Source organism: Oncorhynchus gorbuscha, linkage group LG10, assembly GCF_021184085.1.
Source record: "Oncorhynchus gorbuscha isolate QuinsamMale2020 ecotype Even-year linkage group LG10, OgorEven_v1.0, whole genome shotgun sequence".
Taxonomy (NCBI): domain Eukaryota; kingdom Metazoa; phylum Chordata; class Actinopteri; order Salmoniformes; family Salmonidae; genus Oncorhynchus; species Oncorhynchus gorbuscha.
This window is the reverse complement of record NC_060182.1, coordinates 9,514,304-9,541,425: the sequence shown is the minus strand read 5'-3', so window position 1 is coordinate 9,541,425 and position 27,122 is coordinate 9,514,304. Positions and strand designations below refer to the sequence as shown.

The 27,122-nt window shown below is 42.5% G+C and overlaps 1 long non-coding RNA gene across 2 annotated transcripts; it reads left to right on the top strand.

Annotated features, from left to right (window-relative positions):
* Nucleotides 1-353: 353 nt before the first annotated feature.
* Nucleotides 354-16,540, top strand: LOC124045381. 2 transcript variants are annotated; one of them, XR_006840847.1, is made up of 6 exons: nt 354-402; nt 3,155-3,272; nt 10,934-11,049; nt 15,496-15,686; nt 15,790-15,875; nt 16,265-16,540. It is a non-coding gene; the product is annotated as an uncharacterized LOC124045381 (long non-coding RNA). The 2 variants fall into 2 exon arrangements; XR_006840846.1 differs by lacking the exon at nt 10,934-11,049.
* The last annotated feature ends 10,582 nt before the right edge of the window (nt 16,541-27,122 follow it).

The window sequence follows — 27,122 nt, the reverse complement described above, 5'->3', positions numbered from 1 at the left end:
CAATTCTTCACATAATTTATGGTCTGAACAAACTATGCACTGAACAAACATTTAAATGCAACCTGTAAAGTATTGGTGCCAAGCTGAAATAAAATACCACAAAAATGTTCCATAAGCACAAAAAGCTTTTTTCTCTAAAATGTTGTGCGCACGTTTGTTTACATCCCTGTTTTTGAGCATTTATTCTTTGCCAAGATAATCCATCCACCTGACAGGTGTGTTATATCAAGAAGCTGATTAAAAAGCATGCCATTACACAGGTGCACCTTGTGCCGGGGACAATAAAAGGCCACTCTAAAATGTGAAGTTTTGTCACACAATACAATGCCACAGATGTCTCAAGTTGAGGGAGTGTGCAATTCGCATGCTGACTGCAGGAATGTCTGAGCGCGACCTGTTGAGGTAAAAAAAATACAAATAATAATAAGAATTGTTTGAGCCCCACCTGTTGCCTGTTTTGCATGTTATTTTGACATTAGTATGTGTCACATATCGTCATCTACCGTAGTTTTGATTGGCCTGATCATGTCAACATAATACATTCAAAATCTTAGCGAGCAAGCTAGCAGTCATCATCATGAATTAAGTTGACAATCTACTGGCAAAACCTTTTCAATCCTTGTCATATGAAGATAAATAATGAAGAGAAATTATACATAAAAATGTATTGGTGCTCATTGGCAATTGGACATGAACAGTACACAACAAGTTGGAAATCGCAAATTTAACAATGAGTGGTTTGAAGGAATCAACTGCAAGAGTTGCAAAGCAATCACTAGCCTGCTATTCAATGGAGTGGGTGTGTGGTCTAAATCTGGGTTTAAGGGTCTCTTTTCCAAGATTAAAAGGATAAACATTCACATGCCATGGGGCAAGAGAAGGTTTAATACACTGGCCATGCTGTCATTCCACAATTTATTCTGCCGTGTTCAAAACAACTGGAAACTCGGGAACTGGGAAATTTCAGACTTCAGTGAGTTTAAGACAACTGGGAACTAAGAAAAAAAACTAGCTCCGACTAGGAAAATATGTTTTGAACGGTCATCCAACTCGGAATTCCAAGTCGGGAACTCAAATCAAATTGTATTAGTCCCATGCGCCGAATACTTACTGCGAAATGCTTACTTATGAGCCCCCAACCAACAATGCATTTTCAAAAAATACGGACAAGAATAAGATAAAAGTAACAAGTAATTAAAGAACAGCAGTAAAACAGCAATAGCAAGACTATATACAGGGGTGTATCAGTAAAGAGTCAATGTGCAGGGGCACCGGTAAATTGAGGTAGTATGTACTGTAGGTAGAGTTATTGAAGTGACTATGCATAGATGACAACAGAGTAGCCATGGTGTAAAGAGGGGGGTTGGGGGGCAATGCAATTGGTCTGGGTAGCCATTTGATTAGATGTTCATGAGTCTTCTGGCTTGGGGGTAGAAGCTGTTTTGAAGCATCTTGGACCTAGACTTGTCGCTCCGGTAACGCTTGCCATGCGGTAGCAGAGAGAAGTCTTTGACTAGGGTGGCTGGAGTCTTTGACAATTTTTAGTGCCTTCCTCTGACACCGCCTGATATAGAGGTCCTGGATGGCAGGAAGCTTGGCCCCAGTGATGTACTGGGCCGTTGGCACTACCCACTGTAGTGCCTTGCGGTCGGAGGCAGAGCAGTTGCCATTGCGACTGTGCTTCCCTTTGTATTCTGTAATAGCTTGCAAGCCCTGCCACATCCGACAAGCATGAGCGCCGGTGTAGTACGATTTGATCTTAGTCCTGTATTGATGCTTTGCCTGTTTGGTGGTTCGTCAGAGGGCATAGCGGGATTTCTTATAAGCTTCCAGGTTAGAGTCCCGCTCATTGAAAGCGGCAGCTCTAGCCTTTAGCTCAGTGCGGATGCTGCCTGTAGTCCATGGCTTCTGGTTGGGGTATGTACGTACGGTCACTGTGGGGACAACATCATCAATGCCCGTATTGATGAAGCCAATGCCTGATGTGGTGTAATCCTCAATGCCATCGGAGGAATCTCGGAACATATTTTAGTCTGTGCTAGCAGAACAGTCCCGTAAATTAGCATCTTCTTCATCTGACCACTTTTTTTATTGATGTAGTCACTGGTGCTTCCTGCTTGTTAGCAGGAATCAGGAGGATAGAATTATGGTCACATTTGCCAAGTGGGGGGCGAGGGAGAGCGTTCTATACATCTATGTGTGTGGAGTAAAGGTGGTCTAGAGTATTTTCCTGCTGGTTGCACATCTTGTTTGCTGATAGAAATTTGGTTAGCATTAAAGTCCCTGGCTATTAGGAGCGCCGCCTCTGGTTGGGCATTTTCTTGTTTGCTTATGATGGAATACAGCTCATTCAATGCTGTCTCAGTGCCAGCCTCTGACTCTGGGTGTATGTAAACAGCAACGAAAAATACAGATGAAAACTCTCTAGGTAGATGGTGTGGTCTGCAGCTTATCATGATATACTCTACCTCAGGCGAGCAATAGATCGAGACTTCCTTAGATACTGTGCATCAGCTGTTATTTACAAAAATACATTGTCCGCCGTCCCTTGTCTTTCCAGACACCGCTGTTCTATCCTGCCGGTATAGCGTGTTACCAGCCAGCTGTATGTTGATAGTGTCGTCATTCAGCCACGACTCCGCGAAGCATAAGATGTTACAGTTTTTAATGTCCAGTTGGTCCGCTTAGCTCGTCCATTTTATTCTCCAAAGATTGCTAGCAGAATGGAGGGAAGTGGGGGTTTATTCGATCGCCTACAAATTCTCAGAAGGCAGCCTGCCATTTGGCCCCTTTTTCTCCGCCTCCTCTTCATGCAAATCGCGGGGATCTGGGCCTGTTCCAGAGAATGCAGTATATCCTTCGTGCCGGGCTCGTCAGAGTCGTGAAAGGAAAAAAAGGATTCTGCTAGTCCGTGGTGAGCAGTCCTGATGCCTAGAAGTTATTTTCAGTCATGTGACGGTAGCGGCAACATTATGTACAAAATAAGCAAAAAAACAAGTTACAAACAATGCAAATAAACAGAAAAAAACACAATAGTTTGGGGACACGTAAAACGTCTGCCTTCCTCTCCTGTGCCATCTTATCTCAGGCCTCTTTCTAGAGCTCTGACCTGAAGATCACTGACGTCATGATTCAACCTGTTTTTTTTTTCCAGAGTTCCCAGTTGTCTTGAAAGCACCATAAATCCAAAGACTACCAGACTTTGATGACAAAGTTTGATGAACAAATTTGACCACAAGAAGGACTTGTTCAACTGAGCACAGCACAACAAGGTGAGTCAAAACATGTGTTGTATACTGCTACATAAATGATGTAATATGCCAGGGAGATATGTATGCTGTAGATAAGAAAGTAATACTAAGTGTATGTTGTGTAGTAAGCTGTCAGTAGCCAATCTGCTTCATCCTAATAGTTTGGTCCCATTCCCCCTCATAACCTAGCCTACTGTTCTGACTTGGTGGTGCACATGTAGCCTGTAACCTGTTATAGAGAAATTAAATCATTCAATATTGTAAGAGCTTTCAATGTCTGCTTATATGCCACTTTTATTTATTCTGACTTGGTGTACAGGGAGAATACTGTAAGAATGGCCTTTGTTCTGAATTCTGTCGCAGTACATTTACAAAGTGCTGAACGTATAGTTATATTGACTACGTCCATCCTAGCTTGCTCGTTAATGTCTTAATTGATAAGACGGACTGCCTCTTATCCGCTTGTCGTTCCCTTATGCCATAGTTTGTACATCTCCATTGTCAGTACAAACCACATTTGTTTAACCTCTATGGCATTGGTGTCCCCTCGCCCCCCCAGGGACGGTTGAGCTAACTTAGGCTAACGTGATTAGCATTTAGTAACAATACATTTTTTCCAGGACATAGACATATCTGATATGGGCAGAAAGCTTAAATTCTTGTTAATCTAACTGCACTGTCCAATTTATAGTAGCTATTACAGTGAAATAATACCATGCTATTGTTAGAGGAGAGTGCACAGTTCTGAACTTGAAAATGTATTAAATCCAATTAAGCACATTTGGGCCAACTTGATACAAAATGTTGAATAGAAATGCAATTGTTCATTGAATCAGTCTAAGACATTGAACAAACACTGCTGCCATCTAGTGGCCAAAATCTAAATTGCTCCTAACCTGTAATAGTACATTATGGCCTTTCTCTTTCATTTCAAAGATGATGTAATTTTTTTTTTACCAGATCTAATGTGTTTTATTCTCCTACATTACTTTCACATTTCCACAAACTTCCTTTTAAATGGTTTCAAGAATATGCATTTCCTTGCTTCAGGTACTGAGCTACAGGCAGTTAGATTTGGGTATGTCATTTTAGGCAAAATTGCGAAAAGGGGTCAGATCCTTAAGAAAGTCAGCCATATCATCTATGTTTTTTAAAAGGCAGTAAATGAGCCTGAATGAATTGTTTGGCTACCAGACAAGGCTCTGCTGATAGCCAGGTGGCGCTGTGGTAGATAGCCATGTGTAGTGGTGGTAAGGATTCACTCCATGGTGCTGAAAAGAAAGCTCTGCTGTTGGGACAGCTTTATGTAGGTCCTAACAGTTTGTGGGCACCTCATGTCACTGTTATAGTGCAATTCATGTATTGTTTAGTGTTGTGTAGGGTAGTGGCTTTGCTGGCATGCAGCTAAAACATTTTATTTATTTTTAAGTTTGCCCCACTAAGATTTGCATGCTAATATCGCCACTGATGAGACCAGTTAGCTGTTAGCTACTTTTCATCACTAAACTCTGACAAAACTCAAGGAACATTATTTTCTGTGAAAGAATCTCTCTTGTCTTATATTTGAGGTTGAAGCACTTCCGAAACCATATTATGTACTGTGTAGCAGAGCATGAGCAAATGGCTCCACTTCAAATTCATTTCATTTCACTTCATTTCGTGATCAATTTAGTGATAGCCGAGCTCTACCGTACTCTAGTTATTGATGGAAAAAAACAGGCCCTAACCCGATGCATAACGTCAGAGCCCATCGTGGGGAACACGTCAGGAAACAGATCTCTGGCTGGAAGAAGGTTCAGTGAATGATGAGGTGCAGTGTGAGGTAATACAGTAGGTGGAATGCTTCTCAAATGTATTGTTTTATGCGTTTTCCACACTCGTCCTCACAAGAAAGTACTTAAGAGAACTTCTCCTCGGAAATGCACTTGAAGCATAAGCGTGTTGAGTAGTTAGTATGCATATTGAGAAACACACACAGAGTATTATAAACATGCCTATACACACCTTATCCAGACAGTCTATATTTGGTTGCAGAAACCCCAAGGGAAAAATTCCCAGAGACCTACAGTAGTGCCTTCTTTACAGTGAAAAGAAGTCTGTATACTCAATCCAGTGTCATATCTTCCTACAGAGGTATGGAGCTTGTCCATTATATTTCCTCAGTGTCGACCCTGTGCACTTCTGGTAAAGTGTGTGTGTGTCTATACACACAATGTCAGTGACTCAATTGTCCTCTAATTAATACAAGTGCACAAAATGCTCTCAAAGCTCCTTATCTTCGACCCCTGAATGTGACATTTAGATAAAACATTATTCATCATTTAATGTATTACAATGTTTTGATTTAGGTTATGTTTATATATAACAATAGTATAAGGATTTAATCCAGGTGTGACAATGCCCGTCCTGTCAGGATTTGGCCAGGGTTGTTCCGGTTTTTGGTCACTAGATGCCCCCATTGTGCCTTTTGACCTTTTGTTTTCCCTTGATCCCCATTATTATTTGCACCTGTGCCTCGTTTCCCCTGATTGCTCCTGATTGCTCTGTGTGTGTATGTTAGCACCCAGCCCTAGTACTCTGTGAACTCTTGTTGATCCCGGTGGACTCTCTTGTGGAATTCTGTTTTTGTTCTTGTTTGTTTGTTTTTGAGTATCTTTTGAGGCTTTTTGTGCTTTACCTTCCACCTTGTGGATTTACCTTTTTTTGTCTTGGAGGATTACCTTTGTTCTTGTAGGATTCCTTTTAAGGTTGTGGAGTTACATGTTTTCCTGAAGAACTTCACTTTTTACTTCATTAAATACACCGTCTCAAGTAGTGCTGTGTCTGCCTCATCTTCTGGGTTCTGCCGACTATTCGTGGCTCAGTTGGTTAAGTGACTGTTTCTCACTCCGGAGACCCGGGTTCGTAACCGGGTCCTGACACGTCCAAAAAACGCTGATTACCATAGTTTTGGCGGTAGAGACAGTTCTCCATGCTTTAGATTCCTTTTTGCATTGTGGTCCTGTGTGTCTCAGTTGGTAGAGCATGGCCCTGACAGTGATCATGGGTTCGATTCCTGCTGGGGCCACCCGTAGTAGAAATGTATGCATTTAACTAGGCAAGTCAATGATGGCCTAGGAACATTGGGTTAATTGTCTTGTTCAGGAGCAGAAGAACAGATTTTTTTTAAACCTTGCAACCTTTCTGTTACGAGTCCAACGCTCTAACCACTAGGCTACCTGTTGCTACCTGTCACCCCTCCCGCAAATGTAAGTCGCTTTGGATAAAAGTGTCTGCTAAATGGCATTTATTATATATGACCTTGTATTCTTATATTTCAGAAGTGATTTACCCATAATTCAGTACTATTTCTCTGCATGTAGCCATATCAACGCACCAGAAGGAATCAGTTGGAGGGGTGTTTGATTTCTATATTTTTCATGGGACCTCCTATGTGTGCACGTGCATTTTGAAAACGGGTGTTTTAATAAAGACCATAGGCAGGCAGCTTGTGAGTTTCAAAATTCTGGTTCTTTCAATCACATCCATCTCTCTTTTCTGCCTGACTGCCTCCCTTTTCTATGTCTTGACTTGAGCTATTGCTAGTGTTCAACATTTGTACCAAATGATCACATCAACAGCCTGAAGTTGTAGCTAACGAACTTGCAACAGTGTCAACTAGCCTATTTCGGGCTCTCAAAGTTTCCTGTACCTGTGAGCTCAGAACAGAAAGCTTAAAAAAATATAAATTTCCACTGGATATATGGGCTCATCAGATCATGATATTTGGCTCTTTCACACCGAGGCTTGGTGATTGAGGTCAGGAGTGTTGGAAAGATTCTTCAAATACTGAGGAACTATCATTCGCAATGGATGTTAAAAAAACAGACTTTGTTGACTTGTGTGAGGTGAGGAAAAAAAACTAGTGGTGTGCGTGGCGAGTTAAGACACAGAAATAAGACGTTGCCAAATGGGCACTTTCCTGAGATGCACCATATCTGGGCAAACATCCCTGGAGATGCACCATATCTGGGCAAACATCCCTGGAGATGCACCATATCTGGGCAAACATCCCTGGAGATGCACCATATCTGGGCAAACATCCCCGGAGATGCACCATATCTGGGCAAACATCCCCGGAGATGCACCATATCTGGGCAAACGTCCCCGGAGATGCACCATATCTGGGCAAACGTCCCCGGAGATGCACCATATCTGGGCAAACGTTCCCGGAGATGCACCATATCTGGGCAAACGTTTCCGGAGATGCACCATATCTGGGCAAACGTTCCCGGAGATGCACCATATCTGGGCAAACGTTCCCGGAGATGCACCATATCTGGGCAAACGTTCCCGGAGATGCACCATATCTGGGCAAACGTTCCCGGAGATGCACCATATCTGGGCAAACGTTCCCGGAGATGCACCATATCTGGGCAAACAGTCCGGAGATGCACCATATCTGGGCAAACCCCGCCCCCTTTTTCTTTATGCAACATTTACAATTATACTCCAGAGACATTATCTTCACACATACCATAGTGCCTACAAAGTTCATCACTAAACTAAGGACCCTGGGACTAAACACCTCCCTCTGCAACTGGACTTCCTGATGGGAATGCTCCCAGGGGGTGAAGGTAGGCAACAACACATCTGCCACGCTGATCCTCAACACTGGGGCCCCTCAGGGGTGCGTGCTTATTCCTCTTCAGTACTCCCTGTTCACCCATGACTCCGTGTCCATGCACAACTCCAACACCATCAAGTTTGCTGACGACACAACAGTGGTAGGTCAGGTCACCGGTGGTGACAGCCTATAGGGAGGAGGTCAGAGACCTGGCAGTGTGGTGCCAGGACAACCACTCTCTCAATGTGAGCAAGACACAGGAGCTGATCGTGGACTACAGGAAAAGGAGGGCTGAACAGGCCCCCATTAACATTGAAGGGACTGAAGTGGAGCAGGTCGAGAGTTTCAAGTTCCGTGGAGTCCACATCACAAACAAACTATCACGGTCCAAACAGACCAAGACAGTTGTGAAGAGGCTACGACAGCACCTTTTCCCCCTCAGGAGACTGAAAAGATTTGGCATGGTTCTACAACTGCACCATCGGGGGCATCCTGACCGGTTGCATCACCGCCTGGTATGGCAACTGCTCTGCATCTGACCGTAAGGCAGAAGGCCCAAGCTGGGGGCCAAGCTTCCTGACATCCAGGACATGTACAGCACCAGTCAAAACGTTTGGACAAACCTACTCATTCCAGGGTTTTCTTTATTTGTACTATTTTCTACATTGTAGAATAATAGTGAAGACATCAACTATGAAATAACACATATTGAATCACGTAGTAACCAAAAAAAGTGTTAAACAAATCAAAATATGTTTTATATTTGAGGTTCTTCAAAATAGCCACCCTTTGCCTTGATGACAGCTTTGCACACTCTTGGCATTTACTTTAGTTTATTTAGTTAATATTTTATTAACTGTATTTATTGCACTGCGTTGTTGGTTAGGGCTTGTAAGTAAGCATTTCACGGCGAGGTCTACAATCTGTTGTATTGGCGCATATGACAAATACAATTTGATTTGATCTTCCTAAACACACTTGTGTTTTGAAACAGTCCACAGCTATTGTTTAAATAGAAGCTAATGATCCCCGTGGCTAAGTCATACTCCCTGGTGAAGTATTTTATTTAGATATAAGTAATTATATAATTTAGGCGAAACATCAATTTACTTTAGGGCAATCCAGCATCCTAACAGTGCACCCGCATACTTTGCTTTCCAATTCACAAGAAGTTGAAACCAGAGACCTGTTTATAATGACGAGATGCTCATGTCTCCGCCCTAACAATGGGACTCCTTGTCCAAAAATCGAGAAGGCAGGCAACAAGCGTACGTCTGCAAATTATTCCCATAGAAACGCATTGCATTTATACTGGACAGATTTTGGCGAGAGTGAGCCCTTTTCAGCTTCGTCTCTTCCTCTCGTTTGAAACTATGGTAGATCACCGGAGAAAGCATAGCGAAACAGCGCCCCACTATGTAGCCAATGTATCTGATATACATAGTCCACATATACTGAGACAGCGGGGCGGTGTTTTGCTCGCTCGGCTGCTTTAACTGAGATTGATGCGTCTTTGTGTCGGCCTGCGTCTCGGTCAAATAAATCAATATTTCTATATTTTATTTGGATAGGCAAGGAGGTACGGTAGGGCGGGCCAGGGCCCCCAAGGCCTGCCCATAACGGCATCCGTGTGTAAAGCCTACCTAACAGGCTTTCACCAGGCCCTCTTCCTCTTTTTCGTGACAATGATGCCATCTAGTGGATTTAGCTAATCATCCTTCAACATTGAAATTCCAGTTTTGAGTGAGCTATTGAGTCGGATACATTCACCAGACAATTTTCAACCATTCTATGGTTGGTTCCTAATAATGTAACTCTTATTGCGAAGGAAATGCATCTGGTAATTTGCTGAGGTTTTAAGTGACCTGCTGGAGTTTGAACCTCGGGTCTCTTCCACTTCAGAAGCTTGTGTAAGCCTGTTATCACAGATATATATGTTTTCTTCTGCAGGGTGTACTGCAGAAGCATGGAGTTTTGAGCAGGGAGTACTAATTATTCCGATTAATTGATTATTTGCAAACGGTTGTAAAATGTTGTGATCCTGAACAACCCCCCTGGGTTATAAACTGAAGGTGTAATACTACTCAACTACCAGTAGATGTCACTATACAATCACTCATACTTGTGTCTCCATTCATTCACGGCTATGACGTCTCCCAAGAACAGACCTGTTGAGAGACAGGTGTTCGTGTCCCTTGGACTGGAGGTGACCTTTCCTGTATTACAAAACCGTTATTTCAGCTAAACTCTCCAGCATCTTACATGTTGTGCATTTGGACGTGTGTACAAGAAGAATACAGGCTGTGAATGCTGTCTATTCTCAAACATGTAAACATTTTCTTTAAACTTTTTGAATTTCATCTACGTTTTCTTGACAATATTATCTTTCTAGGGCACTTGGGGAGCTACAATCCGATCAACCAAGACATACCAGGCTGGGCACAAACTGGTCGAATCAACGTTGTTTCAACGTAATTTGTCAACATATTGTGACATTGAATCTATCTTTGAAAGACATTTGGATTTGCAAAAAGTCATCAACCAATACTGTTTTCATATAATTTCAACCAGCGTTGCAAACATTGAAATTAGGGTCAACCTTCAACATACAATGTCTTAACCTGACTAACAGATTGTTACGTCAATCAAATGTGAAATTGAATTTGGAGTGATGTTGGGTTTATGTAGAATGCTACATTGAATGTAGTACATTGACATCTAATTTTCCCAAAGGACAACATCATTTCAACGTGTAGCTTGGTATATCGTTCATTCATGATTGATCTTTAGACGTTTTGAAATAGTCACCATTAGCTTTATAAGGATGCCAAATTCGTGATATTAATACTAATGATTTACATTTGGATATTGCCTTTTTATAAACATGTTATGCATAATATACTGTATATGGATAAGACAATATCCCAATGTAAATCGTTATTATATTAATATAATGTATTTAGCGTTCTATTTATAGTGCTAAGTCTCTCACTAGTGAGAAAGGTGTCTTCTCAACCTGTTTGTGACGTTGTGTGACCGCTGCACCCTACTGACCTGATTGCTTTAATTGTTATAGTAATTAACACTGATGACGGCGGCACGAGGAAGCTGGATGGTCGGACGGAATGGAGACGCCAGATACAACGACAGGGCGAGAAGGGTGACTGTTACCGGAGTGGAGTGATATGGAAGGTGGGATGACGAGATTGAGTCTGATGGCACATGGAGCAGAAAAAAAAAAAAAAAAAAAAAAAAAATCCAAAATTGATAAAGTTGTAAATGAACGTAATGTTTTTTTTTTGTTGGAGTACGATTCACAAACAATTCAGCTTTTTTTGGAGATCCGTTTGAAATATTGAGGAAAGGTAAAGGATGTATTAGGAAAGGTGTCAGTCAGAGTGACCCGAGGTCGGTTTGTTTAGCAGAAGGAAAAGGCAATAAGGCTCTACAAACTATCAACGTATGAAGTGGAGAGTTAAGATGTTTGGAGCAGAACACGGTTAAAAGGTGTTATCTCTGGGGTTGAGTCGGATGTGGAGGCCTTGTGGTTTACAAGGAACGTACCAGGAGTAGTTGGAGCACACCATCCGAACCGTGTAGTGGACGGTAGAAAAGAGAACCTGTCCATATAATTGATGTTTGACAAAGAGTATCTCCCTTCACATGTGAAGCTGAGATTATGTGAGATATGCACTGAGAGCTCTCGTGTCCGAGCCGTGCACCGAGCCGTGCACCGAGCCGTGCACCAAGTGTGTGTTGAAGGGATAATGTTGAAGAATCTGAGTATATACGGTACTGTAATTGTGCTGGAAATCACGTTCCTAATTTCCCAGAGTGCCCGATTAGGGTAAATGAGTTTGAAGGGTTAAGGGTCAGGGCTGTACAGCAGGTCCCCTACACAGAGGCACACAAAATAGTTGAAGGAGCCGAAGGGAGCTGAAGATATGGTGGTGGATGCCCCGTAGCCTGTGGAGATTCACTGTCGTTCAACAGTTGAGGGAAACTGACATGCTGCTCGTGAAGAAGGTTGATTTTATGGCATGTGATTTGTTGTACTGCCCAAACGAGCAAGAAGTCCCAGAAACTGGCCATAATTGTATCTCCAACTGAAAAGTGTTTGGGTCTCCAGGACTTTATGGCTGAAACAAAAAAGACTGTTTGAAGATGCTCTTGTTAATTTCCCGGAATATGTTAAAAAAATATATTTAAAAAAATATTGTATACTACCCCATACAGTGGGTAGCAGCATGCACCTCTAACATATGTTTGCAGACCACCATAATACCATAGAAGAAGAAAATTAACACAGAGTACAGCCAATTTCAAGTTAATCAAGCCCGGTGGACAAGCCCGATCTTTGAAGAGGTAAAACACAATCATTTTGTCACCTGTAAAGGCAAATGGGACTTAGTTTGATTTGTTGGGACTACTGCAATTTAGCTGTGTCTTATCATAAACGGTGTCTTAGCATAATCGGTGTCTTAGCATAATCGGTGTCTTAGCATAATCGGTGTCTTAGCATAATCGGTGTCTTAGCATAATCGGTGTCTTAGCATAATCGGTGTCTTAGCATAATCGGTGTCTTAGCACAATCGGTGTCTTAGCATCGGTGTCTTAGCTTAGCATAAATCGGTGGTGTCTTAGCACGGTGTCTTAGCACAATCGGTGTCTTAGCACAATCGGTGTCTTAGCACAATCGGTGTCTTAGCACAATCGGTGTCTTAGCACAACCGGTGTCTTAGCACAATCGGTGTCTTAGCACAATCGGTGTCTTAGCATAAACAGTGTCTTAGCATAATTGGCGTCTTAGCATAATGGAGTAAACGGTGTCTTCCATAAAGGTGGATGTTTTAGAATCTGTCTTAGAGTCGGTGGAGTAAATTAGGTGGATGGAACTGTCTGAGCAATTTCTACTGAAACTGAAACTAGTGTAAATGGTCACCTAAGTGACACTTTCTCAACGTGATCGAACTAAAATATTGTTTGACACACGTATGCATTCACCCAGAGAGTACAACACTTGAGAAATGTCAGGGTAACAATGATTTTTTTTCTGGTGTTGAGCAGGGTATAGTGAAGACTGGCTGAGCATCCAGATTTAATTGAGGTTTCATATTTATTTGAAAATCAACATTGATGGTGTTTTTCTCTTCAACTCATCTAGCTGCCAACTTTAGCCTATTTTGTGCAGCATTAATGATTTCCATCCATTCATTGGAGTGACTGCTGCGGATGATTACCTGAGTGGTGTCCCGTCTCAGTTGAAGGTGCTCCTGGTTTCAAGTGTCAATCGGACAAATGGTCATTACCATGTCACAATCAAAGCTTGTCTTTGTGATGCACCAGTGAGAGCCATGCCAGAGTGCATCAAATCCCATAGTAGATATTTAGCAGGTGAAAGGTCAGATTAAAGGCTCTGGGAACGGAAGGGTAGTGTTGCACTCTGAGGGCACACATCCGGAGTGAAATGATGGTGAATTCAATAACTTGGTCTACCTAGCTAGCCATCATGTAGCTACATCTCCATCGATAGACGCTAGAGTTATTTTATTTCAGGGTTTCCATTAGATTCTATGCATATGGTGTGCTTGGTTGTCATGTGGAAGATGTTGATTAGAACATGCAGACTGTTTTTCTCTCAGGAAACCAAGTTGTCAGAGGCTCTGATCTCTTTTCCAGGCTTATTGCCAAAAAAAAGAATTTGCCCGAAAACCTCGGTAACTGGCAGAACTTGACCGATGGAAGGCCACTGAGTTCAGGCAGTTCTTTGCTCTACACGGGTCCAATAGAATTGAAGGATTTTGTTTCCAAAAAGGTCTATCGCTGCTGTCCCTCAGTGTAGCCATGTCAGATCGATCCAGATGATGGCCGGAGGAGGCATTATGCAGAACAGCTGCTGATGTACTTTGAGATTAGCAAGAATGTCTATGATTCATTTACAGTTTACAATGTACATGGTCTCACTCACTTGGCAGTTGATGGTTACATTTCACAACTGCTCAATGACCTCAATTGCTTTGAGTTTGAGAACCATTTGCAGTGGCATAAACGTGCCATCAAAAAGCCCACATCATCCCTTGGTACAAAGTGATGAGGCGACTATCTGACTCAAGCCAAGTGAAACATATTGCCAAGAACATCCAACCATGCATCAAGAATAACATGCCAGATGGTTGCTTCCTCGTTCGGGACAAATATGGATTTGTCAAATAAACAAGAGGCAATGGAAACCTTGTCTGTGATGTCATTCACCTCATACTCAAACTGACAACTCCATCTTTCTTCCATGTGCCCCCAAAGTTGTCAACATCATTAGTATCTCAAATATCCACAAATGCAAAAGAAAAGGTTTTTATCCGGAGGACCTCGTCAGCCACGCTGTGTGTCTGCACTGTCGTAGGCAATACATAGTGATCGCTCTCGTCATTGACCTCGTCAGCCACGCTGTGTCTGCACTGTCGTAGGCAATACATAGTGATCGCTCTCGTCATTGACCTCGTCTGCACTATCATAGGCAATACATAGTGATCGCTCTCGTCATTGACCTCGTCAGCCACGCTGTGTGTCTGCTCTGTCGTAGGCAATACATAGTGATCGCTCTCGTCATTGACCTCGTCTGCACTATCATAGGCAATACATAGTGATCGCTCTTGTCATTGACCTCGTCTGCACTATCATAGGCAATACATAGTGATCGCTCTCGTCATTGACCTCGTCTGCACTATCATAGGCAATACATAGTGATCGCTCTCGTCATTGACCTCGTCAGCCACGCTGTCTGCACTGTCGTAGGCAATACATAGTGATCGCTCTCGTCATTGACCTCGTCAGCCACGCTGTGTCTGCACTGTCGTAGGCAATACATAGTGATCGCTCTCGTCATTGACCTCGTCAGCCACGCTGTCTGCACTGTCTGCACATAGTGATCACTCTCGTCATTGACCTCGTCTGCAATACATAGTGATCACTCTCGTCATTGACCTCGTCAGCCACGCTGTGTCTGCACTGTCGTAGGCAATACATAGTGATCGCTCTCGTCATTGACCTCGTCAGCCACGCTGTGTCTGCACTGTCGTAGGCAATACATAGTGATCGCTCTCGTCATTGACCTCGTCAGCCACGCTGTGCGTCTGCACTGTCGTAGGCAATACATAGTGATCGCTCTCGTCATTGACCTCGTCGTCATTCTGCACTGTCGTAGGCAATACATAGTGATCGCTCTCATCATTGACCTCGTCAGCCACGCTGTGCGTCTGCACTGTCGTAGGCAATACATAGTGATCACTCTCGTCATTGACCTCGTCTGCACTATCGTAGGCAATACATAGTGATCGCTCTCGTCATTGACCTCGTCAGCCACGCTGTGTCTGCACTGTCGTAGGCAATACATAGTGATCGCTCTCGTCATTGACCTCATCTGCACTATCGTAGGCAATACATAGTGATCGCTCTCGTCATTGACCTCGTCAGCCACGCTGTGTCTGCACTGTCGTAGGCAATACATAGTGATCGCTCTCGTCATTGACCTCGTCTGCACTATCGTAGGCAATACATAGTGATCGCTCTCTTGCACAGTTTTGCCAAGTAAGATCAGATGTATTGGAATAGTTTTATATTGTTTAATGTCTTTTTCCGCAGGTTGTAATCTCAGAGGATGTGGGCCAGAGCAGCGTGGATGGGCAATGAGAAGGAAGTGTTATTCCAGAGCATCGGATCAAACAACCGAACTGTGTGGTGTCCCCCAAATCAATATGAGCAGTAAAGCGATTGGTCCACAGCCTCTCTGAATGGGAAGTCATTTCAGCTTCTGAGGATAAAACTGAAATCAGGTAAATAGCAAATATATTTCAACTTGAAAATGCAATATAAGTAAAAATGGTTGGTTGTTAGAAATTACTGTTAAATTGTTCGAACCCTCACCCAACCATTCAGAATCAAAACAGGCAATGTGAAGATGTTGGAAATCACAGACGCCAGCGAGGTGGGAGATCTCCAAGACAAACCAACAACAAAAACAGGTATTCAAATCATTTATAACTGGTATGTTTAAACGCATTGACTCTGCATGCTTTTTATACAGTATATTGTTGTGTGTTTTAGAATCACATGAGGAATCTAATCTCCCACCCCCAGCTACTACTGCCTCCAAGTTATGGAAGCATGGTAGCCTGCAATGCTGATTACTAATCAACCCTTTGTCTCCAAACCCTAGCCCCCATGCCTTTTGATAGACTGGGAGGATCTTGTCCTGTATCACTTGAACTGGTCCTTTCAAATCTACAAGCCTGTGGCTAGTGGGAAGATGTGTTCAACCCAGACTGAGTCCCTCTATGTTTCATCACTGTCAGTGTAAGGTATTCTCATTGTAAAAACAACTGGCAAGATGTTGTCCAATCTTTTATTGCAGAGAATCTGCCGCAATGAGAGAAGATCGCAATTGGGGAGAGAAAGAAGAAAATAGAGAGTTCAGTGTCCAGAGTAACTGGACGTTCTTCACAGTTTTTTATTTGACTGTTCAACCATGGAGATTCATTGTCAGATCTGAAAGCAGATTGTTTCTTGGGACCAGCATCTCTTTTTGGTCTGAGTTTAACCCCGTAAGGTTGATGTCCTCGCCCCAGCAGAAATCAGATTAGCATAATAATGAAATCAACAATAAAAATCTGTCAATTTAAGATAGAGATATCTCAGTCATTTTATTTTGTAACTTTTTATATATTATTTTGCTTTAGTTTATTTGGTTCATATTTTCTTAACTCTTCTTGAACTGCACTGTTGTTTAAGAGCTTGTAAGTAAGCATTTCACCGGTAGTTCTACATCTGTTGTATTCGGCGCAGGTAACAAATACAATTTGGTTTGATCCATCTATGTCTGACTTCCGCATCTGCAGTGAAAGAGCGATTTTATTTAACTAGGCAAGTCAGTTAAGAACAAATTCTTACCCCGGGCCAAACCCTAACCCAGACAACGCTGGGCCAATTGTGCGCCGCCCTATGGGATTCCCAATCACAGCCAGTAGTGGTACAGCCTGGAATCAAACCAGGGCCTGTAGTGATGCCTCTAGCACTGAGATGCAGTGCCTTTGACCACTGCGCCACTCGGGAGCTAGAGCGGTGTTTGTCAAACCATGAGACATCTTCTCACAAAATAGTCTGTAGCGTCCAAATGGTCGTTCTACACACTAATATGGAAAGGTGAGACTCTCATGAACACGATAGTGTTCTCTGTTTTGCTCTACAACCCCCCCCCCCCCACACACAAACATCTTTGGACTCCTCTGAAGTCAGTACAGACCATTAGCCAACTTCTGTCTGTTGCGTCCAAACAGTTTGTTCTACACACTAATATGGAAAGGTGAGACTCTCATGAACATTACATGTTGGTTGTTATCCTCTAGGACGCCCACAGGCTTCACAAAACTAGTCTGAAGAGCCCCTGGTACCAGTTGAAAAACATGAATGGAGGTACATATGGAGACCCATAAATAATGGACAAAAATACATGGAAAAAAAATTCAAATCTTATGTCTCTCAGATATAGGACCCAATAATAATGTAAATCAAATAATTTATAGATTATTTTTTACTTCCAGGGATCTTAAAATTATAAATCAAACAGCAAAATGATCCTTGGTAGGACCTTCTTAAAACAATTCCATATATCTTAGTAGAACCCTCCTCCCCCCGGCTTAGACAGGACTTAGACTGTTTAGTGTCTAACATAATGGGTAAAAAAATATCAAATCCTGATCTTATATCTCTCAGATAAAGGACAGACACTTCAGAACAAACTTCCTTCTGAGGGGACAATCTGTTGTTCCATGTAGTGAATCTGTTATTCAATTAATTTGTGTGGGCCTATAGCAGTACGGCCATCAAATATTATTTAAGGGGTCTCAAAATTCAAAATCTAATAGCCAAAGGATCCTTGGTATGACCTTAATACATTTGTCTTTTTTTCTGAAACACAGGCTTCCTGTGTAGGCAATTTTGTGGTTTCACAATATTTAATCAAAATATAGAACTGTAGGCCTCAGAGTGGTGCAGTGGTCTAAGGTACTGCATCGCATTGTTAGCTGTGTTACTAGAGATCCTGAGTTCGAGTCCAGGCTCTGTCGCAGCTGGCCGTGACCGGGAGACCCATGGGGCGGCGCACAATTGTACCAGTGTCGTCCAGGTTAGGGGAGGATTTGGCCGGCAGCGACGTCCTTGTCTCATTGTGCACTAGGAAATCCTGTGGTGGGCTGGGTGTAGTGCACGCTGACACTTGTGTACGGTGTTTCCTCTGACACGTTGGTGCGGCTGGTTTCTGGATTAAGTGGGCATTGTGTCCAGAAGCAGTGCGGCTTGGTTGGGTTGTATTTCGGAGGATGCCAGGCTCCTGACCTTTCAGGCTCCTGACCTTTCAGGCTCCTGACCTTTCAGGCTCCTGACCTTTCAGGCTCCTGACCTTTGCCTCTCCTGAGTCCGTACGGGAACTGCAGTGATGAGACAAGACTGCTGAAAAAATAAATGTTAGAACTGTGTGTCATCTGCATAGCAGTAACGGTTGACATTGTGTTCCTGTATGACATCACAAATAGGCAGCATATATAGTGAAAACAATAGTGGTCCTAGAACGGAACACCGGAACTTACCATTGATTTGTCAGAGGACAAACCATCCACAGAGGCCAACTGATAACTTCCAGACAGATAAGATCTAAACCTGCATAGACCAATTAGGGTTTCCAATTACTCCGAAAGAATGTGGTGTCGAAAGTGACACTAAGGTCTGGCAGGACCAGGACAGGTGCAGAGCCTTGGTATGACACCATTAAAAGGTCATTTATCCCCTTCACGAATGAGGTCTCAGTTCTATGATGGGGTCTAAAAGAATTTGGTAGACATTATTTGTCCTCAGGAAGGCAGTGACTTTTTAATGAAACCTTTTTAGAGGGAGATTTGATATAGGACGATAGTTTTACAACATTTCCAGGACAAGTTTTGTCTTTTTAGGAGAGGCTTTATTACTGCCACTTTTAGTGAGTTTGGTACACATCCGAAGGATAGGGAGCCGTTTATGTTCAACATACTGTAGGAGGGCCATGCACAAGAAGTTGCTCTTTCAGTAGTTTCATTGGAATAGGGTCCGGTAGACAGCTGGAAGGTTTAGAGGCCATGACTATTTTTGTAAGTGTGTAGAGAGATACAGGATTAAAAAGTTAGAGTGTCTCTATTGATCCAAGGTCCTGGCAGTTCTGTGCAGACTCGGGACAAATTAGTTTTGAAGAAATCCGCCTATCCAAAGGGGAGTCTGTAATTTGTTTTCTCATGATTAAGATCTTTTTGTCAAATAAATTCATGAATTCATCACTGCTGAAGTGAAGGCCATCCTCACTTGGGGAATGCGACAGTATCATTTTGTTTTTATTCAACTCAAGCAGATTGGAAAACTAGGCTGATCGAGCAGCAGTGAGGGCAGTCGATATTGTATGGTACTGTCTTTCCAAGCTAGTCGGAACACTTCCAATTAGATGACGGGCCATTTCAGTTCCAATTTTCTGGAAGCTTGCTTCAGTGCTCTCATATTTTATGTATACCAGGGAGCTAGTTTCTTTTCGTTTTTATCAGTGCGACTGCATTTAGGGTACTACGCAAGCTTAAATTTAGAGCCTAGGTTAGGTGGTTAACTTATTTTTGTACTCTGAATGTCCTTGGGTAGGAATCTAGGAATCTTGGAGAATGTCCAAGAATTTATAGCGCAGCTTTGGATAATCCTTGGTTGGAGTGTAAGCAAATTATTTGTTGCAATTGCTAACGTAATAAGATGGTGGTCCAATAATCCAGGATTATGAGGAAAAAACATTTAGCCTTTACGTTATTCCAGTGAGATTGCTAAAACGAACACCACCATGTTTACTTTTGCCCGACCTAGATCGAGGCACAGGCACATACTCAATGAAGAAAACTGAGCTGACTACACTGACTGTGCTAGGGGTAGACTCCACTAATCTGCCAGGCTGGCTAACAGCCTGCTGCCTGGCCTGTACCCTCATTGTGAGGAAAGAGGATCTCTGGTTAGTTTTCCCACATGGTCATGACTTCATGTTACAGCACATGTTTACGTAAGGCAGACGGAAGACGGAGAGGGACCACCTGTGCTAATTAGCTATATAAGCATGCTCCGAACACCTGTGTGGAATGGAAGAAGGCCGACAGAAATGTGTTGTCACTGAAAAATGCTGTAGGCTGCAACTGTGATAAAGCAGATTAAAACAGTGTACGGTAAGTGTATATTTTGCATGTATTTAATTATTTTGATATGATATGAAAGTAAAGGGCTTTATGTTTCTTGAACCGTATTGCAATTGAGAAACGATTCATGTTTAGAGTATTCGTCTCTTTTGGCTGCCAGAAAACCTCTGAAAATAACATATACATTGCCTTCAGAAAGTAGAACGTATGTGTGGGGTACAGAGATGAAGGACCTTACAGATAATTATATGTGTGGGGTACAGAGATGAAGGACCTTACAGATATTTGTATGTGTGGGGTACAGAGGTGAGGTAGTCATTCAAAATCATGTTAAACGCTATTATTGCACTGAATGAGTCCATGCAACTTATTATGTGACTTGTTAAGTAAAGTTTTACTCCTGAACTTATTGAGGTCATAACACAGGCGTTGAATACTTCATGATTCAAGACATTTCAGCTTTTCATTTTTAATTCATTTGTTAAAAAAAAACACTAATTTCAATTTGACATTATGGGGTGTTGTATGTCAGTGACAGTACATTTCAATATAATTCAATTTAAATTCAGACTGTAACACAACAACATTTTTAAAGTCAATGGTTGTCAATACTTGCTGTGCTTTGGCAAAGTGGGTGGGGTTATATCCTTCCTGTTTGGCCCTGTCCGGGGGTGTCCTCGGATGGGGCCACAGTGTCTCCTGACCCCTCCTGTCTCAGCCTCCAGTATTTATGCTGCAGTAGTTTGTGTCGTGGGGCTGGGGTCAGTTTGTTATATCTGGAGTACTTCTCCTGTCCTATTCGGTGTCCTGTGTGAATTTAAGTGTGCTCTCTCTAATTCTCTCTTTCTTTCTTTCTTTCTCGGAGGACCTGAGCCCTAGGACCATGCCTCAGGACTACCTGACATGATGACTTCTTGCTTTCCCCAGTCCACCTGGCCGCGTGCTGCTGCTCCAGTTTCAACTGTTCTGCCTTATTATTATTGGACCATGCTGGTCATTTATGAACATTTGAACATCTTGGCCATGTTCTGTTAATCTCCACCCGAAACAGCCAGAAGAGGACTGGCCACCCCACAGCCTGGTTCCTCTCTAGGTTTCTTCCTAGGTTTTGGCCTTTCTAGGGAGTTTTTCCTAGCCACCTTGCATCTACACCTGCATTGCTTGCTGTTTGGGGTTTTAGGCTGGGTTTCTGTACAGCACTTTGAGATATCAGCTGATGTACGAAGGGCTGTATAAATACATTTGATTTGAATACTTTCTGAAGTCACTGTCAGATCATTGGACCTTAAGGACTAACGGGAGTCTCCTTAAGAGTATGTCTTGGGCTACTAGCTAGCAAGCAAGCCTAGTTGGTAGGCTCAACAAAAACGGCAGCCAACATTTGCTAGCTAGCTAGCTAACTACCTATTCAAAATCATCCAGCAGAATTCATGTATCTAAAAAAGCAAAACAAATTTAATGTGAAACTTACTTTCTCTCTCCTGTGTTGATGTTTTTTTGACCTACAACACTTTTCTTTCATGGCAATCCTTAATGTCTGGATTTTGCACACTGACCTTCTCGACCCCATTCTTTGCACACTTTTACATTACCTCAGTCTCAACACGTGGGACGCGTTCGAGGTTGTCGTTATTTCTGTTATTTCTGTTGCTCATAGGGGCAGATCTTGACATGATGCCTTGTGGCATAATTAAATCATTGCACCAACACATCCCATCCAAAAGTGAGAATGTTCCTCAACAGTGGAACCCTTGCAAGGTTGCTATCGGAAACTTTAACATTTGTAGCAAGCACGGTAACAAGCATTTGTTGTTACACCTCTGTAATTACAGACTGCAATTACCACAAATTACATGTTATTACACTTTAACTATTACAATTTGTGTAATTACATATGCAAATACACTCTAAGGTCCCCGTAAAATGAGGTGTTTCCGAAGATTCTTATGAACAATTATGAGAAAAAGAAAAAAACAATCATGTGCTACAGATGATATTGATACTGGGGCACCACAAGGGTGCATTCTCAGCCCTCTCCTGTACTCCCTGTTCACCCATGACTGCGTGGCCATGCACGCCTCCAACTTAATTATCATTACCAACAACGACGAGACGGCCTACAGGGAGGAGGTGAGGGCCCTCTGAGCGTGGTGTCAGGAAAATAACCTCACACTCAACGTCAACAAAACAAAGGAGATGATCGTGGACTTCAGGAAACAGCAGAGGGAGCACCCCCCTATCTACATCGACGGGACAGTAGTGGGGAAGGTGGAATGTTCTAAGTTTCTCGGCGTACACATCACGGACAAACTGAAATGGGCAACAAACAGTATGGTGAAGAAGGCGCAGCAGGGTACTAAAGGTGGCTGAAGAAATTTGGCTTGTCACCGAAAACACTCAAACTTTTACAGATGCACAATCGAGAGCATCCTGTCGGGCTGTATCACCGCCTGGTACGGAAACTGCTCCGCCCACAACCGTAAGACTGTCCAGCACAACGCATCACCGGTGGCACGACCCGTGATGGAAGTCCAAAAAGATCATCAAGGACAGCAACCACCCGATCTAACCATGTGTATGTGACCAATACAATTTGATTTGATTTGATACCAATGACATGCAACAGATTATATTGATACCATTGATGTGGTACAGAGGATATTGATACCATTGATGTGCTACAGATGATATTGATACCATTGATGTGCTAGAGAGGATATTGATACCATTGATGTGCTAGAGAGGATATTGATACCATTGATGTGCTAGAGAGGATATTGATACCATTGATGTGCTAGAGAGGATATTGATACCATTGATGTGCTAGAGATGATATTGATACCATTGATGTGCTAGAGAGGATATTGATACCATTGATGTGCTTGAGAGGATATTGATACCATTGTGAGGTACAGAAGATATTGATACCTGGATTGATGTGCTAAATGACTTAAAGGATATTGATACCATTGATGTGCTACAGAAGATATTGATACCATTGAGGTGCTTGAAGATATTGATACCATTGATGTGCTAGAAGATATTGATACCATTGATGTGCTACAGAAGATATTGATACCATTGATGTGGTACAGAAGATATTGATACCATTGATGTGCTACAGAAGATATTGATACCATTGTGATGTACAGAAGATATTGATACCATTGATGTGCTAGAGAGGATATTGATGCCATTTGATGTGTACAGATGATATTGATACCATTGATGTGTACAGAAGATATTGATACCATTGATGTGCTACAGAAGATATTGATACCATTTGAGGTACAGAAGATATTGATACCATTGATGAGGTACAGATGATATTGATACCATTGATGTGCTAGAAGATATTGATACCATTGATGTGCTACAGAAGATATTGATACCATTGTGAGGTACAGAAGGATATTGATACCATTGTGAGGTACAGAAGATATTGATACCATTGTGAGGTACAGAAGATATTGATACCATTGTGAGGTACAGAAGATATTGATACCATTGTGAGGTATGTTAAGTGCACTTTCAACGGTAAATCAAATGAGCCTTTCTCTCCCATGGAAATACACTATGGTGGAAATGTGAGGGAACAACATTCGTTATCGGGTCCTATTTCTAGTCCAAGTTGCTGTCCTAAGGCTCTTTTTAATTTGCCATGATATATCAAATGGGATTGTTGTTTTCAAGAGAATCTTTATTTTTCCAATTATGCTGCTGTAATGTTCATGGGATTTCCCGTAGCACCGTAGGGGTCAACCTGTTAAAACGACAGGAGTTTGGTGTGGACCAATTATAATGGTTTAGGAGGAAAGACCTTGTAGTAACAATGCTGCTAGGCCTGTGGTGATCTGACGGGTTTGACAGGTCCTCTGGTGTGTGTGAGAGTGTTAGTGATTTCCCCCACTCTGTGGGAGACAGGTGCACCATGGGAAATATTATCTTGGCGTTGGAAGTCATATCCTACTCTCTGCTTCTCTGTGTTTATCTGTGCTTTTCTCTGCTACTCTGTGCTTATGTCTGCTTCTCTCTGCTTCTGTCTTTCTCTCTGCTTCTCTGTGATTCTAGCTGCTTCTCTGTGCTTCTCTGGGCTTATCTCTGCTTCCCTGTGCTTATGTCTGCTTCTCTGTCCTTATTTGTTCTTCTCGCTGCTTCTCTGTCTTTCTTTGTGCTTCTCGCTGCTTCTCTGTCCTTCTTTGTGCTTCTCGCTGCTTCTCTGTCCTTCTCTGTCCTTCTTTGTGCTTCTCGCTGCTGCTTCTCTGTCCTTCTTTGTGCTTCTCGCTGCTTCTCTGTCCTTCTCTGTCCTTCTTTGTGCTTCTCTGTCCTTCTCTGTCCTTCTTTGTTCTTCTCGCTGCTGCTTCTCTGTCCTTCTTTGTGCTTCTCGCTGCTTCTCTGTCCTTCTTTGTGCTTCTCGCTGCTTCTCTGTCCTTCTCTGTTCTTCTCTGTCCTTCTTTGTGCTTCTCGCTGCTTCTCTGTCCTTCTTTGTGCTTCTCGCTGCTTCTCTGTCCTTCTTTGTGCTTCTCGCTGCTTCTCTGTCCTTCTCTGTTTCTTTGTGCTTCTCGCTGCTTCTCTGTCCTTCTCTGTCCTTCTCGCTGCTTCTCTGTCCTTCTCTGTTCTTCTCTGTCCTTCTTTGTGCTTCTCGCTGCTGCTTCTCTGCTCTCCTTGAGTTTCTGGGCTTTTCTCGGCTCTCGTTGAGACTCTGGGCTTCTCTTTATTCTTGTTGAATCTTCTCCCAAGCATTGTGAGTCTGTATTTATCAATTATGAGCTCTCTCTGTTCCTCCCCCGTTCTATGTCTCTTGCTCATGTTTTTATATTATTGCTCAATTCTCTACCCCACGTTTTCTATCACCCTCCTCCGCCTTTTCTATCGCCTTCTTCCCCCTGCGATGATTCCAGAAGGACAATATAAAATAACTCCAAACTTTGATCTCTTTGAATTTTAAACTCTTCAAAAAGCTTCCAGTACTGTTTTGTTATACAGCTTTACACTGAACATAAATATAAATTCAACATTTTCTAAGATTTGACTGAGTTACAGAAAATCAGTCAATTGAAAAAAGATAATTACGCACTAATCTATGGATTTCACATGACTGGGAATACAGATATGCCTCTTGGTCACAGATATCGTTAAAAAAATCAGAAAACCAGTCAGTATCTGGTGTGACTACCATTTGCCTCATGTAGCGCGACACATCTCCTTCGCATAGAGTGGATCAGGCTGTTGATTGTGGCCTGTGGAACGTTCTCCCAATCCTCTTCAATGACTGTGCGAAGTTTGTGGATATTGGCGGGAACTGGAACACGCTGTTGAACACATATATCCAGAGCATCCCAAACATGCTCAATGGGTGACATGTCTGGTGAACTGGGACATGGGGCCGTGCATTATTAATCGGAAAGATGAGGTGATGACTGCAGATGAATGGCACAATGGGCCTCAGGATCTCGTCAAGGTATCTCTGTGCATTAAAATTGCCATTGATAAATTGCAATTGTGTTCGTTGTCCATAGCTTATGCCTGCCCATGGAGGCAGCTTATTGTAGAGAAATTAACATTGAATTCTCTGGCAACAGCTTTGGTGGACATTCCTGCAGTCAGCATGCCAACACTTGAGACATCTATGACATTGTGTTGTGTGACAAAACTGCACATTTTAGAGTGGCATTTTATTGGCCCAGCACAAGGTGCACCTGTGTAATGATCATGCTGTTTAATCAGCTTCTTGATATGCCACACCTGTCAGGTGGATGGATTATCTTGGCAAAGGAGAAATGCTCACTAACAGGGATGTAAAACAAATTTGTGCACATCATTTGAGAGAAATAAGCTTTTTGTGCAAATGAAGAATTTTTTAGATATTTTATTTCAGCTCATGAAACATAGAACCAACACTTTACTGGTTGTGTTAGATTTGAGTTAAATTTAGATGAAAGGCTCCCTGAATGATGAATATAGACAAATAGACAGCTAATTATTAAAAGGCTGGTTCAGTTCTCATACCATTTACCCACTTTTTATGGTTCATTTCTCAAGCATGTTCCACATCCTAATGTGACAGCATTCCTATTGTGATGTCATTCCTATTGTGATGTCATTCCTATTGTGACAGCATTCCTATTGTGATGTCATTCCTATTGTGACAGCATTCCTAATGTGACAGCATTCCTATTCTGGCAGCATTCCTATTCTGGCAGCATTCCTAATGTGACAGTATTCCTATTGTGACAGCATTCCTATTGTGACATCATTCATAATGTAACAGCGTTCCTACTGTGACAGCGTTCCTACTGTGACAGCATTCCTACTGTGACAACATTCCTACTGTGATGTTTCATTACAGTTGTGAGACATTCAAAGATCTGAGTGATGTGACAGATGGAGACCAATGAAGGGTTAGGGTCAGTGAAGTGATGAAGGGTTAGGGTCAGTGAAGTGATGAAGGGTTAGGGTCAGTGAAGTGATGAAGGGTTAGGGTCAGTGAAGTGATGAAGGGTTAGGGTCAGTGAAGTGATGAAGGGTTAGGGTCAGTGAAGTGATGAAGGGTTAGGGTCAGTGAAGTGATGAAGGGTTAGGGTCAGTGAAGTGATGAAGGGTTAAGAGGGTTTCTGTTGGTATCAAAACCTGGGTTGCATGGACCTATTACAACTTTCTACCCTGTTTCTATATTGTTCATCAGACCGGTCTGGAAAGAGTGAGAGAACATGAGAGGCCGAGAGCTCCGGGGGGTCACCCATGAGAGTTCAACAACTGTAAGGGATTTCTTCCTGGGAAGGAGAGGAGGACCAATATGCAGCATGGTTAAAGTTCATAGTTCATGGTACTTTAATAAGAGAAACTATACATGAACAGAATACATAACAAGAACCGTGAAAACAGTCCCGTGTGGCACAAACCACCCACAAAGTACCCAAAGAATATGGCTGCCTAAATATGGTTCCCAATCAGAGACCACGATAAACACCTGCCTCTGATTGAGAACCACTCTAGGCAACCATAGACTTACCTAGAATACTAAACTGA